This window comes from Crinia signifera, chromosome 4 (assembly GCF_055691185.1).
Source record: "Crinia signifera chromosome 4, ASM5569118v1, whole genome shotgun sequence".
Taxonomy (NCBI): Eukaryota; Metazoa; Chordata; class Amphibia; order Anura; family Myobatrachidae; genus Crinia; species Crinia signifera.
In genome coordinates this window covers 102,657,602-102,671,166 of record NC_139220.1, presented here as the reverse complement: position 1 = coordinate 102,671,166, position 13,565 = coordinate 102,657,602, and the positions used below count along the sequence as shown (strand labels likewise).

The 13,565-nt window shown below is 41.6% G+C and overlaps 1 protein-coding gene across 4 annotated transcripts in view; it reads right to left on the bottom strand.

The window, feature by feature from the left end:
* Window positions 1-11,949, bottom strand: part of PRR7 (proline rich 7, synaptic) — a 56,586-nt gene extending 44,637 nt beyond the window's left edge. Inside the window, exon 1 of one of the 4 annotated variants that reach the window (XM_083182078.1) lies at window positions 11,741-11,949. The gene's annotated coding sequence lies outside the window, so the exon portion shown is untranslated. The other 3 variants (XM_083182079.1, XM_083182080.1, XM_083182077.1) reach the window with 3 other exon arrangements.
* Window positions 11,950-13,565: the final 1,616 nt, after the last annotated feature.

Sequence of the window (13,565 nt, the reverse complement as noted above, 5' to 3'; positions counted from 1 at the left end):
CATATTTTCTACAGTATGATATGTCTTCTGCTCAAGTGCAGCCCTACTTATTAGACTGTACTTCCTATTTGTATTCCTTTTCATTTCAATGTGAGAGGCTTCAGCCACAAAGCACTGCATGTACATGCATTGTGCATATATACAGCTCGGATAAACCAGTGAATAGAGAGCTGTGACATCATGCTGTGCTTTTATAGATTCCTGGATTAGGCAGGCAATCAGCGCCACTTTCACACAGGAATACTTTCTTTTACAGTTTTACACAAGGTCGTGATTGAAGCAGTGTGTAAATAGAAACAGGATGCATGAAATGAATATACAGTGACACAAGTAAACCATCCTTCTCTGGGCAGTAACATCCAACTCGTTGCAGTTATTAGTAACTTACAAGGCACAAAAAGTGGGCGCACAGAGAAAAATAATGTACAGTACTTCCTAAATTCCTACCTTGTTACGCTATGGTTGAGATTTACAGCTAGACATAAATAATTAACATCTAGATACAGGCTATTATTCTGGTTCACTCGCAAAGGCAAATTCCTTCTCAAATGGACAAAACCATGTGCACTGCAGGTGGGGCAGATGTAATTTGTGCAGAGAGAATTAGATTTGGGTTGGGTTTTATTTCAAAGTGAGATCTATATTGCAGTGTAAGAATAAAGCAGTCAGTATTTTCCCTGCACAGAAACAAAATAACACCTAAATCTAATTCTCTCTGCACAAGTTACATCTGTCCCACCTGCAGTGCCATTGGTTTTGTCCATTTGAGAAGGAATTTGCCTTTGCGAGTGAACCAGAATAAGGATCACTGTATACGACTTTGCACACTTGTGTTTTCACACCATGAGGAAGAGGCATCTTACAATATGGGCAACTGCACTGTGCTGTTAAGATAATAGGACACTTTAATATTTAAAAACAAATAAGTAAAAAATAAATAGATACTGGTATACAGGCAGTGACAGCCAATCCTATGACAGCAGCCTAATGCATAAAGGCATGCAGACATGGTCCAGGAGTTCAGTTACTCAAACCCAACACCAGAATGCTGAATAAAAGTTACTTCAGTGCATATTTATTCATTAATGGCAGTGGTGACTGCAGCAATAGCCATCATGGTGGCCAGCATTGCTGTGGCTATCACAGGTGCAGCAACGGGCACCTAGCATTTGGCATAATTCTCCTTCTAAGCCTCCCACCACAGATTCCCATTGGCTAGTTTATACAGGAGTCAGGGGACAAGCTTTGAAGGAGAATATAGCCAAATGCAGGATACCAGGTTCAGTGGCAGCTGTAAGATACACACGCTTATCATAGCCGGGGACCTGCAGCCAGCACATACATACAATCCCTGCATGTATGTTCGTATGTGTTTACCGGCTCCCATATGCACTATATGGTGATGCCAATGCCAAATAGGCATGTAGAATCCACACACTATACACTCCAATGTCTCCCTAAATGTGTAAAATAGAAATTAAATGTACTTTTAATTTATGGCCAGCTGGTGTCTGTCATGTGATTATCATTCTGTCACGATGATGGCTCTATTTGTATGTGGAGGCCTGGAGCTACAGTTCCATCGGCCCCATTGTTAATCTGACCCAGACTGCTGGTATATATTAAAGAACACATGCAGGGACAGAGGCACTGATAGGAGCTTGTCCATGCTGTGTGTAAGATCAGTGATCTCAATATCATTCACTATATTCGTTTGCTGATGGCACTACACTGCATGTGCAACCTGCTGACCATGCATGTACATTTGGCAAGGAAGCAGCACTATTATTCCAAATTTCTAATGCAGTCCCCTGTAACTACATTCAAGGGATACTTATTAACTGCAGGTACAGCCCAAAATATAAATTTATAAAGAGGACCCTTTGACTGTGAAATGATGGCTGGCAGGGTGTCATTTACTCCAGTGACACCCAGCGTATGCCGCAAAAAGTGGGCGTAGTTTTGTGGCATATTTATAATGGGTGCAGTGTGCACAGGGACCCCTGAGTCCCAGGGGGGCCACCATGCACTCTGCCATTTCTGACAAGATTAGGTAAAGTTGGAAACTGTAGAATCGGTGAAAAGAGACATCGATAGCCCTAAATGGCTGCAGATTCTACAATTTAAACAAAGTTGAATGTGCATGTGGGGAGTCCAGGATTACTGATAGCCAATATTTCTGACAGGCAGAAATATCGGCCAACATTGACTAACCAACCTCCCCTCATGTGTAGAAAGCATAAAGTAGCTCAACAATTCCTACCAATTTCAAAACTAACGAATCTACCGGATTAAATGATGGATCAAGTTTGTAGTTGGCAAAGATGGGGAAGATTTGGGATTTAGATACCCCCCCTTCCCCCCCCAACCAATTTTGCAAACATAACAGTATTTATTCATTCCATATGCTTGAACCAATTCCATAGCACAGCAACCAACAAGAGCTGTCCTTTGCAATGGTAAGACTTCTGGATGTATGGCCCAGGATTCCTATGTGTGCATGTGTAGGCTGATGCACACGCTGTGTAGGGTGCTGGGAAATGTCAATAGAATTCCGTAGGCTTCTATTGGGTATCACCATCTAAAGACAGCATTATACACTGTGTCCAAGATCCTAAATCTATTACATTTTGTAACTTTGTCAATATATATATATATATATATATATATATATATATACACCAATGAATTGGTCCCGGCACTCCAAGTATTTAAATGCTGTCCAATCTGTGCGGTGCCATCCAAGAACAAAGTAGTTCAAATATATGCACACGAAGCGGCGGCACTCACTTTCAACAAATAAACTGAGTCCACTCAGTAGGTCAATATAAACGTTTTCGGTTTACTTAACCGTCATCAGATATAAAGCAAAAAGTGTTCAACTCACCATATATATACATGTGTCTCACCCCATTCTCGTGTACTCTCCGTGTGTGCCAGGTCCCCTCCCTTCTCCTGTCCGACCTTCCGGTCTGCGGTGCAAGGAGGAATGCAATCCGACTAAACTTTGGTAACCATGGTGATCTGTATACAAATAGCGTATATTGCGTTATCTAGCTAAACCTCTGTAATATGTTTAGGCTTATGCTCACAAGGAGAGTTCACGTTTCTGAACAGTTGAGACTTACAGATAATGATACATAGTAGCGCATATAATATGCAGTCACAAATAGCAATTTAGTGGTAACAGTTCATTGAGTCCTGCCGGTGCTAATGTGTTTAATTTTTGTATCCAATAAGTCTCTCGCTGTAAAAGTTTCAAGTTTCTATCCCCTCCTCTCCGGTCCGCTGGTATGTGGTCGATCATTAGGTATTTTAAACTGGATAAGGTATGCTTACATTTTTGGAAGTGTTTGGCCACGGGCTGTTCAGCCGTTTTTCCTTCCAGTGCAGCCTTTATTGCGCTGCGGTGTTGCGCCATTCGTGTTTTAAAACTGCATATTGTCTTTCCTATGTAGTATTTGCTACACGGACATATAATGCAATATACTACGTAGTTGCTGTGACATCCCAATCTATGTTTAATGGGTATTTTGTTTTCCATTATGGGGATGTTTAATGTAGTCAGCCACTATCAGGTAAGTACACGTTGTGCAGCCTGTGCACTTGAAATTTCCCAATTTCTTTCTTAGAAAGTGTGTTTCTTCAGTTTTCTCGAAGTCAGAGATATCTGTTTTCACTATATGATCTCTGATGTTTTTACCCCTTGTGAAACATGGTAATAACTTTCTGTCCGGGTCCCTCTGTACAATCGGCCAGATTTGCTTGGCTAATTTAGTTACAGTCTTGGATTCTGTTATATAGTTATTTATCCATACTATCATGTTTTTTTCAATTTTTTCAGTATTGGATGATATGTTGGTCTTTTGTTGTAATGCTTTAGCTTGAGCTTCCATCACCTATTTATTGCTGTATCCTCTTTGAAGGAATTTCTTTTTCATGATTTCCATTTCCGCTGTTTTCTGTTACTGATTGCTGCAGATCCTCTGCACCCTCAGTAATTGGGAATATGGTAGTCCCCTTCTGAGGGGTTCCGGATGGTGACTGGATGCTAGAAGTATGTTGTTGCAGTCCGTTGGTTTAGTATATATTGTGGTACTGATCTTGTTGTCTTTTACTTGTAGTTTTACATCCAGAAACTGTATTTCATTCTGTTGGATGTTGTAGGTGAATTTGATGTTTGGATCCTGATCATTGGCTTGTATCATGAACTGATGGAATTCTTCCTGTGTACCTGACCAGATGATAAAGACATCGTCGATGAATCTCGTATACATTTTCATTTTTGAAGAATATTGTTGGTTACTGAAAAAAAGATTTTGTTCTATTTTGAACATGAATGCGTTCGCATAAGACGGCGAGACGCATGCCCCCATCGCGCAGCCCTGCGTTTGGAGATACAGTTCTTTATTGAACAGGAAGAAGTTTCTTTCTAACACTAAGCGCAATAGTTCTAGAAAAAAGTCCATTTGTGGTCCCTTGTAGTCCGGATTATCGGTGAGCAATTCCTTGACTGCGTGTATTCACATAGTGTGCGGGATGCTTGTATATAAGCTTATGACATCTGCTGTACATAGCCAACTACCTTCCGGGAGATGTTCTCACAATTTTATTTTGTTTAGGAATGTGTTGGTATCCTTTAAATATGTCTGTTGTTTTTGTATTACCGGCTGTAGGTAATAATCCAAAAATCTGGCTACATTGTAGTATAGGGAATCTCTTGCGGACACTATTGGTCGCCCAGGTGGATTTATGTTGTCTTTATGCAATTTGGGCACTGTGTAAAATACTGGTATTTTGCTGTTAATAGTCAATAATGCTTTTTTAGTGTCTTCCTTTATGATTCCTTCTGCCAGCGCTATGTTTAAAGTTTGCTCCAATTCCTTGTAAAATACAGGTGTAGGGTCTGCCTCCAATTTTTTGTAGACTTCAATATCCCCCAATTGCTGGTAGATTTCTTGTTTGTACTGTTCAAGGTCCTGCACTACCAGTGCTCCTCCTTTATCCGCTGGACGGACTATTATATCTGTATAAGATGCAAGGTCTTTTTATGGCTGGATTCACCGACATCGGGTCAAATGTTGATTTGCATTTGATGGGACAGGTTTTTTCACTTTGTGTAACTGGTTCTATTTTGTCAAAATATTCTTTCAAACGTAATTGACGGTTCAGTCTGGTCAAGTCTATTTTGTTTCTTAGTTCATTTGGCATATTGGTTGGTATAAAGCTTAAGCCTTTATTCAACACTGTCAATTCTGTTGGAGACAGTATCCTTTTTGAAAGGTTGTGAACTATTTGGTTTTCTTTCCCTTCTTTCCTTTGATTTCTTTCACATTGTCTACCTCTTCTTGTGCCTGTAGCCCTAAGCCTCCTCTTTGTCCTCTGGTTCGTACCCCTAAAGGGTTGGATCTAGAGGTTGTAGCCAATTCTCTGGATGTACTGTCCGATCCACTGGTGGCACTTGAGGTTTCTGTGTCAAACTGGTTTCTGTTAGGGCGTCTGTTATACCTCCTATTTGGTCTGCCCCTGCCAGCTTGGAAGCTGGTCCAGTTGTATACCCTGTTTTCTCATAGTCTCTATCCAACGCCACCACTTTTTTCTTTTTAAATGCTATAAGGTCATTTCTGTATTTTTCCACTTCTTTATTTAACTTATCCATCCAGTCACATCCATATAAAACACAATATCCAAGAGAGTAATGGCACTCCATAGGCATTCATAAAACTTTTTAAAGTGGAATTGTATTGATATACAAATCAAGCTTTCGGGGTACAACCCCCTTCTTCAGGATACATTCCTAAAACTTTATGAATACCTCTGGAGTGCCATTATTCTCTTGGAAATTGTGCATTGGTCTTTTCCTTCGGGCTAGTTACCATTGAGGACCTGTGAGTGCTGGCTGAATTGGGCAGTTTTATATATGTAGTAGTATATGAATTTATGATTGTATGCGTTTAATATTGTTCAATTAGTAAATAAAGTCCAAAAATAATTAGTGTCATTCATAGCCATTCCTCTTTTGTTCACAAATATCCATGTGATCTATTTCCTGATATTTGGTGTAGGGGGAGGAGACGCACACGTCTGTAATACTATATATAGTAGAAGATTTCCCAACAGTGCACCTTTTGTGTGGGATTTGCATCAGATTTCTCTCCACAGTCCAAATATGATACTAGAAAACTATATGGCTTTCCCTAATGCTCGGATTAAACATTCTTTCGAAAAAGTTGTGTAAATATTTTGTCACAGAATAATAGTAATAATAATAAATGTTATCATCATCATCATCATCATCATCATCATCATCATCATCAAAAACCCTCTTCACTTATATAAAAAGAAGTTCCTAAAGTCAGAATAGTCATGCCTAGTGTGCATTGTGAGTTTTTATGCCTTGTGTCATTAACACTTCATTGTGTCACTAGGGGTCTAATGAGAAAACTAAAGCCATTTAAGAAATGCATCCTGAACGTAAGTAGGAGGTAAACTTTAGTGTTGGGCCGGGGGTGAGGGTTAGGTTTAGGCGCCAGCGGTGGGCTTAGGTTAGACTGTTGGGGAGGGGGGTTAAGGTAAGGCTGCAGATAGGGAGGTTTAGTCACTTAGAAGAGGGGGTTTAGATTGCGGGGCAGGGGGTCAATTATGAGGTGGGGTAAGAGGGTTGGGGTTAGGCACTAGCAGGGTGGATTAGGCACTAGCGGGGTGGGTTAGGCTATGAGGGAGGAAGGAGAGTTAGTGTATGCGGAAGGAGGGTTAGGGGAGGGTATACTTACATCGGCATTCTGACTGCCAACATCCCCTCCTCTGGTCATCCGTATATTTTCCCTCCATGCAGCAATAAGCAAATAACTATTCAGGGTTCCACTGACACCAATGCCAAATATATCCAAAGGATTGTTATGTGTTTAAAATGCTGTAATGATTTATTTCTGTCTTCCCAGTGATCAGAAGACACAATACAGTATGTGTTATATTTCCGGTACATTTTCCGTTTTATTTAAAATAGCTATACATGTATTAATTATGCATTTTAATGCAGCATTTGAATTATTTTTTTGTAAATAAAGGCTTTCCTTTACTTGTCTGGTCTAATATTTCCACAGGGACCTGGGCATGAGCAGGAGGCTCTGACATAGTTCCAGAGTCTTCATTTCATATGCATCTCTGTAAGTAGGGGACGCCACGTGGAGATTGCACATTGGCCCCTCCTCTCATAAGATGGTTCTGTACTGTACCTTATAATGATAGCTGTATTGTAGCCAACTGGTGGTGCAGAGACTGCGCTATATAGCTAGAGCCAGATGACAATGGTGTGGATGGAGCTGTAGCTCCAGGCCTCCACATATCAATAAGCATCAACATTGCAGCATAATGATGACCAGCGGCCATACAGTTCCCCATAAATCTCAAGTATTAAAATATTGTTTTTAAATATCTTTGCAAAATGATGTTATTTTTCTATTTTTATGTATTAAGAGAGACATTGGAGCTGATAGTGCAGCGGGGTACATACGCACACTGCTCCTCCCATTCTCAGTATTGGCACTTCTATATTTTGTGTGTAGCCTTTAATCCATCTCTGACTATGGATGATTTGAAGAACTACAATTATCCTCCGCTACAATATGCTGTGGCAAGCTAATTGGTGATACTTACCTACAGGTGTGATAAAACCGTTATTGTATAGAATATATTAGGCCCCACCATCCAAAAGTCAGGATTTGGGAACTGTGCGAGCTTGCCACTTACTCTGACTGAATGGTAATCATTACTGCCTGAGATGCGCAGTTTCATTCCTGACCAAGACACTACATGAGTTGATCCAAAAGTCTGCGTCCTAATTTAGTTGTAGATATAGGGCCTAATTCAGACCTGGTCGCAGGACAAAAGTATTCTCAAAATGGGCAAAACCATTTGCCCCACTGCAGGTGGTTGAGTTAGATTTTTGGGAGTTATATTGTTTTTTCTGTGCAGGTTTAATACTGGCTGCTTTATTTTTGCACTGCAATTTAGATTTCATTTGAACACACCTCATCCAAATCTAACTCTCTCTGCATTTGCCCAACTTACAGTGCATATGGTTTTGCCCATTTTGATGACATAATGCATTGATTCATTCAGTCTTCTTGTTTGACCAAATTGTCTAGCTCAAAGATTGAGCCTGGTCAGCTCACTGTACCATTTATGTGCAGATTAAGTGAATGGTGGATATAAAAGAGACATAGAGAACAACAATATGGAAAAAAAGACAATTTCATCTCACCATACACAAAACTCCCAAACCAAGGCCCTTATTCTGGTTGGTGCGGATATATCCGCGTGCGTTCGGGCCGCCGATGTTTTGTGTCTGCGCATGTGCAGAGGCGTCTCTGCGCATGTGCGAGCGGGGCGTACGGCCAAATCCCGCATGATATGTGAACACTCCGAACAGGGGGTGGAGAGGGGCGTGAAGGGCTGTTTGGGCTCATTACCATATGTTTACACCCCGCGTTTCATGGGCGTTCCCATGAAAATGCTGGGCGTACGTATGGTAATGCGGTCGTGACGCACGTGTAGGGGGCGGACATATGACATCGCCAGATGTCAGCTGCCCGCCCAGATCCCTGCTTTTGCACGGAAAAATGTCCGTGTGGTCTGAGGTTGCGGGAGCTGGTGGAGCACTCGGTCTGCGACCATCGAATGATGGGGGAGGTTCCCTTAGATGGAGGAGGCGTATTCCGTGAAAAATACACGTGCGGTCCGTTTGACCAGCTTCTTACCGCGTACGGACGGAGTTGGCGATCCGTATGGAAGGCGGGGTTTCGCACGCACGGTCCTGGCCGCATAATCGGATCCGGCCGCACCGATCAGAATAAGGGCCCAAGTGCAGTAGCAAATTCAGGATTTCTGGAGAGGGGTTTCCAAATGCAGTCCACAATCTCTAACTCTGCAGAACCGATTAACAACCCTGGACATTAATGTAAATATTGGTCTTTTTATTTACTGGATTATGTATGGAATACAGTAATGATACCTAACACTATAAATGGTCTATAGTATTGTCTGTATCAAACATTTAAATAATATAAATACATGGTCAGGAAAGATTACACATACCATACATAATAAATACAAAAACATAATAGAACCAGTACTGCATTGTCTAAAAACATATTCTGCCACCTCATGCTAAGGCTCCTGTCTCTTCTTCCTGGTAGCTGCTCTCTGGTTCAATGCACTGATTGAGGACTCAGATCCATAAACACAGCAAACTCGGTAGATGAAGCTGCTACCACTGGGCATGTGCTGCAGCTCCGCTCTGTCCCTTACACTGCATGAGGTGGCAGTAGCTGTAGTAATCGTATCATATTTGATTACTATTGTCATAATTTGAGACCCTTGACAAGAGGAGGGGGTTTCCGGGCAACCGGAAACCCCCCTGCTTTTGCCTATGAAGTGGAGTACATGATATGTATTGATTAGGTAAAAAAATGAATACATCAATCTGTTCATATGTACTGAATCAATATATCCCCCATATGACTGACTACACTCATTTTAAAAGGTTTGCCTAAATCAGTTATATATAAATCAGTCTAGAGTCTAGACTAAAGGACCTACTTATAGAATAGCCTTGATTGACAGACAATCTTGTCAAGCATTTAACAGTAATTAAGGAATATCTATCTATCTTGCAATCCTCTTGTTTTATGAATACAATTGTGAGAGATAAAGTACCAGCCAATCAGCTTTTGCCTTACAATTTACTGGCTGTGTTTGAAAAAATGACAGGTGATGATTGGTTGGTATTTTCTTTCTTCATCTCTCACAATATTATTTCTCTCCAAAGCTTTGATAAATAACCCTGTTCAAGTGAAGAACAATTGGCGGAAGAGTCAAACTTTCTTATGACATCAGCACAGTATATTTGGAAATTGTCGTTTTTGATACATAACAACAAATTAAAACTTATTTAAAGACAACTTAAAATATTGTGACTTATTAAGTCTAATAGCTAATAAGCCGTTACTTCTAATAGTAAAACATATATTCATTATTTGAACATGTATAATATGAACCTTGTGCTGACATTTGGGCTATACTAAAGCAGCTAAGTTGACTATGGATGGCTGTTGATTCAAAGTTCCAGGATGCAGCTAACAGCTAGAAACTCTATATGCAATGCCTGCTATGCAATACAAAGCACTCTGATTGCATGGTCGGAACCACAGTCATACAAGCTGTAGAGTTCTGGATAGAAAGTCCCATGTAATAAGGATCTATATATGGTTCCTGTAATGACAGTTCACCAAGACAAATGCGGAATTCTATAATAAACGTAGAAGCTTATTTTTAATCCCCCTTCCAATTCCAATAGATGTGAATATGCCTGCCTTACTCATGCAGCCTATACTGTTATATCTTAGACACAGCATCCTTAGCACATGCGTTAGCAACAGTGTACAAGCAACAGGGAGGTACATCATATGTGCACAATGCAATGTACACAGTGAGGCTGCAATTTGGTAATATTACACATACAGACACCTCTCTGCAATAATATATTAGATACAGTGTTATTCACAATACATCAACTTTAATATAATCTATCAATACACACATCTGTAAGTGAGGGTATATATGTGCGCATAGTTTTTAAGAGCTTCTCTTACATGTATGTTAGTACAAAGCATGGATGCATGACACATAAGTATTATTCTCCTTTCTCATCCTGTTACATATAAACTCACCTCTTGTCGTGTCCCCAATGATATCACCTCTTATCCCATTGCCCCTCCCTTTGCAGAGGTTCCCTGGTACCTGAGGTTGTAGGGTAGCCTTATGATTGGAAGCAAGGCTCTGCAGGAGACAGGCAGACAGAATGGTGCCAGCCTTTTGTAGCCTGGTACACTGAGCTGACAGTCTGTCTTCCTCCTTCCTACAACTCCCTCCCCCAGATTTGGCTTGTGAAGATGTGAGCCTCCCAGGGCTGTGTTCTTGTCTCAGTAAACGACTGCGGCTCCTGTGTGTGATGTTGGTGGCACACTCCAAGGGACATGTTACATCCTATTCAATGCCCGCAGCTGGGGAGGATGGCAGCTCCTTCCAGGCACCAGAAACCTTATCTAAAGTCCACCCACAAGCTCTAGAATCAGCAAGCAGCAGTGAAAGCAGTAGAGGGGTGCAGTGTGGAAGGGGTGCACTGTTTTAAGGGTGCAGTGTGGAAGGGGTGCACTGTGTTTAAGGGTGCAATGTGGAAGGGGTGCACTGTGTTAGAGGTGCAGTGTGGAAGGGGGGCACTGTGCAAGGGGTGCATTGGACTGCTGGGAGTCCTTATGTCTCCTCAGTAGTGACGAGGAGAGAATTCCCTTCTGCTTCCATCTCCTCACCTGATTTACTGGCCCCTGTTCCGTGTGCATGTGTAGCTCTCAGCAGCAGCCCCTTCCGTAGCACCAGCACGTCTGCTGTCACTCTGCTGTCATCCCTCACCCCCCACCTCATTGTCATTTGCAATCATTTTTCGTTATGCCTTATGTCATTTCTTATTTGCTTCCCTTCTACATCTGGCTTTTTGTCTATTTTCCGCAAAGCACATGATTATTCTGCTTCTCCTCTTGCAGCCTTACCTCTCACCAGCTCCTTATGGGCGCTCAGGCTGATCTGACATAAACTCTGCAACACAGGCAGTCCAATGCTTTTCCTTTTCCCTATGATCATGTTCTCTTCCTATCCATCCATCCTCCTCTGTGTTTTCTCTTACCTTTCTCTCCTTCACATGCCTCCCGTCTAGCTTTCTTCTCTTCCTATCCTCCCTCCTTTGGTGTTGCAGTCTGCCACTCTCTCACCCCTCTGTAGTGTTTCTCTGTACCTCTGTCACATTTGGAACATGACACACACACACAGGGTTTCCTTTTTCCCAGAGGGAGGGTGACGCTAGGATGAACTGTCTGTGTCCCCAGTGCCTGGGTTCCCTTTTCTCACAAGCATTAGTTATAGCCCACCCTCTACCACAATGATCTGGTGCCCCATCCCTGCTCACCCCAGCCATACATTAAAGGTGTCCCGGCTCAATTTTAAAATGTTTAAATCTCTCCACATAACACATCTATATAAGATGAGCCCTCTCTATATAACAAAAAACCTCTATGTAATACAAGACCTTTAATAGCTCTATAATGTAAGAACTATATTACAATACATTTTTTCTTATATATATATATATATATATATATATATATATATATATATATATAATTTCTTTATACGATAATTTCATTATATATAACAGAAGACCTCAATATAATATAATCTCTCTCTCTTTTATATATATATATATATATATATATATATATATATATATATATATATATATATATAAATAACATAAGACCACCAGTATATACTGTGATTGAGAATGGAAGGCTGCAGCCAGGATGTGCCTGCGTCTTTGGATGGTGTGGGTGTAATGACTGCCTGTGATGCTCTATGTGTGCACACGTGCAATGTATATGTGTTGGCATGTGTTGCCGAATTCCTATTCATTACACTGCTCCCAGCTGTTGTCATGGTAACAGAGTAACCAGGAAATCACGACGCGCACAGGCACACACAATGTGTCAGCACTGCTTTAGGAAAGACAGTTGGGGGTGTTGAGAGGAAAAGTGCTTTAATAACGGTCTCATTGTATAGAGAAAATGAGACAGGGAGGGGAAGAGAACCTCCAGAGCGGTGTTAATGCTTTTGTGTCCGGTATTGTGTTTTATACCGCAGACAAAAACTGTAACATGCCATTCTCATTTCTTTCTCAGAGTAATGCTGAGTACACACCAGGACGACTAGGGCCCGATCCCCACAATCTAGATCCAATTCCGATCAATTGGATGTAGATTGTGTGCTGATTGGGCCCTTTTCTGACCTGGTGTGGACCGATACCGATCCGATGCGCGGTCCCGCGGGTCGGTCGGTTGTTATTGAGATCCTACCTGCTGCAGGTAGGATCTCAATGACGACCATACAGCCGGGTGCGGGTCGCCATCGGATCGGACCCGCTCACGGTGCACATCGTGAGCGGGTTGTGCCCCACCGCGTCACCGTGAGCGGGTCGGACGAGACACTGACGACCCGCTCACGATGTGCATCGTGAGCGGGTCTTCCTGGTGTGTACCCTACATAACTTTAACATATTTGATGTGGTATAAAACGCATCTCTTACAGTATCACATCCAGGGGATGGACAGAACAATGAAAGCACAAACAGTATTTCTTTCCAAGATGAAGTTGTTTCTGTATGCGGCTTGTATCTTTCATGAAATAAACAAGTGGTTCCTAAACGCAGTCCTCAAGTGACCCTAACAGTCCAGCTTGTAGAGATATCCATGGTTGAGCACAGATGGTTAAACTAAATTCACTGTGGAACTACTTAAGTCACCTGTGCTCAAACATGGATACCCTTAAAACCTTTGCTGCTAGGTCGCTTTAAGGACCGAGTTTGGGATCCTCTGTTAAAAGACTCAAAAGTATTTTAACTAAATCCTGATAAAACAGAGGTCCTTAAGGTAGGTCAAAGCACAAGACTGCAGCCAGTG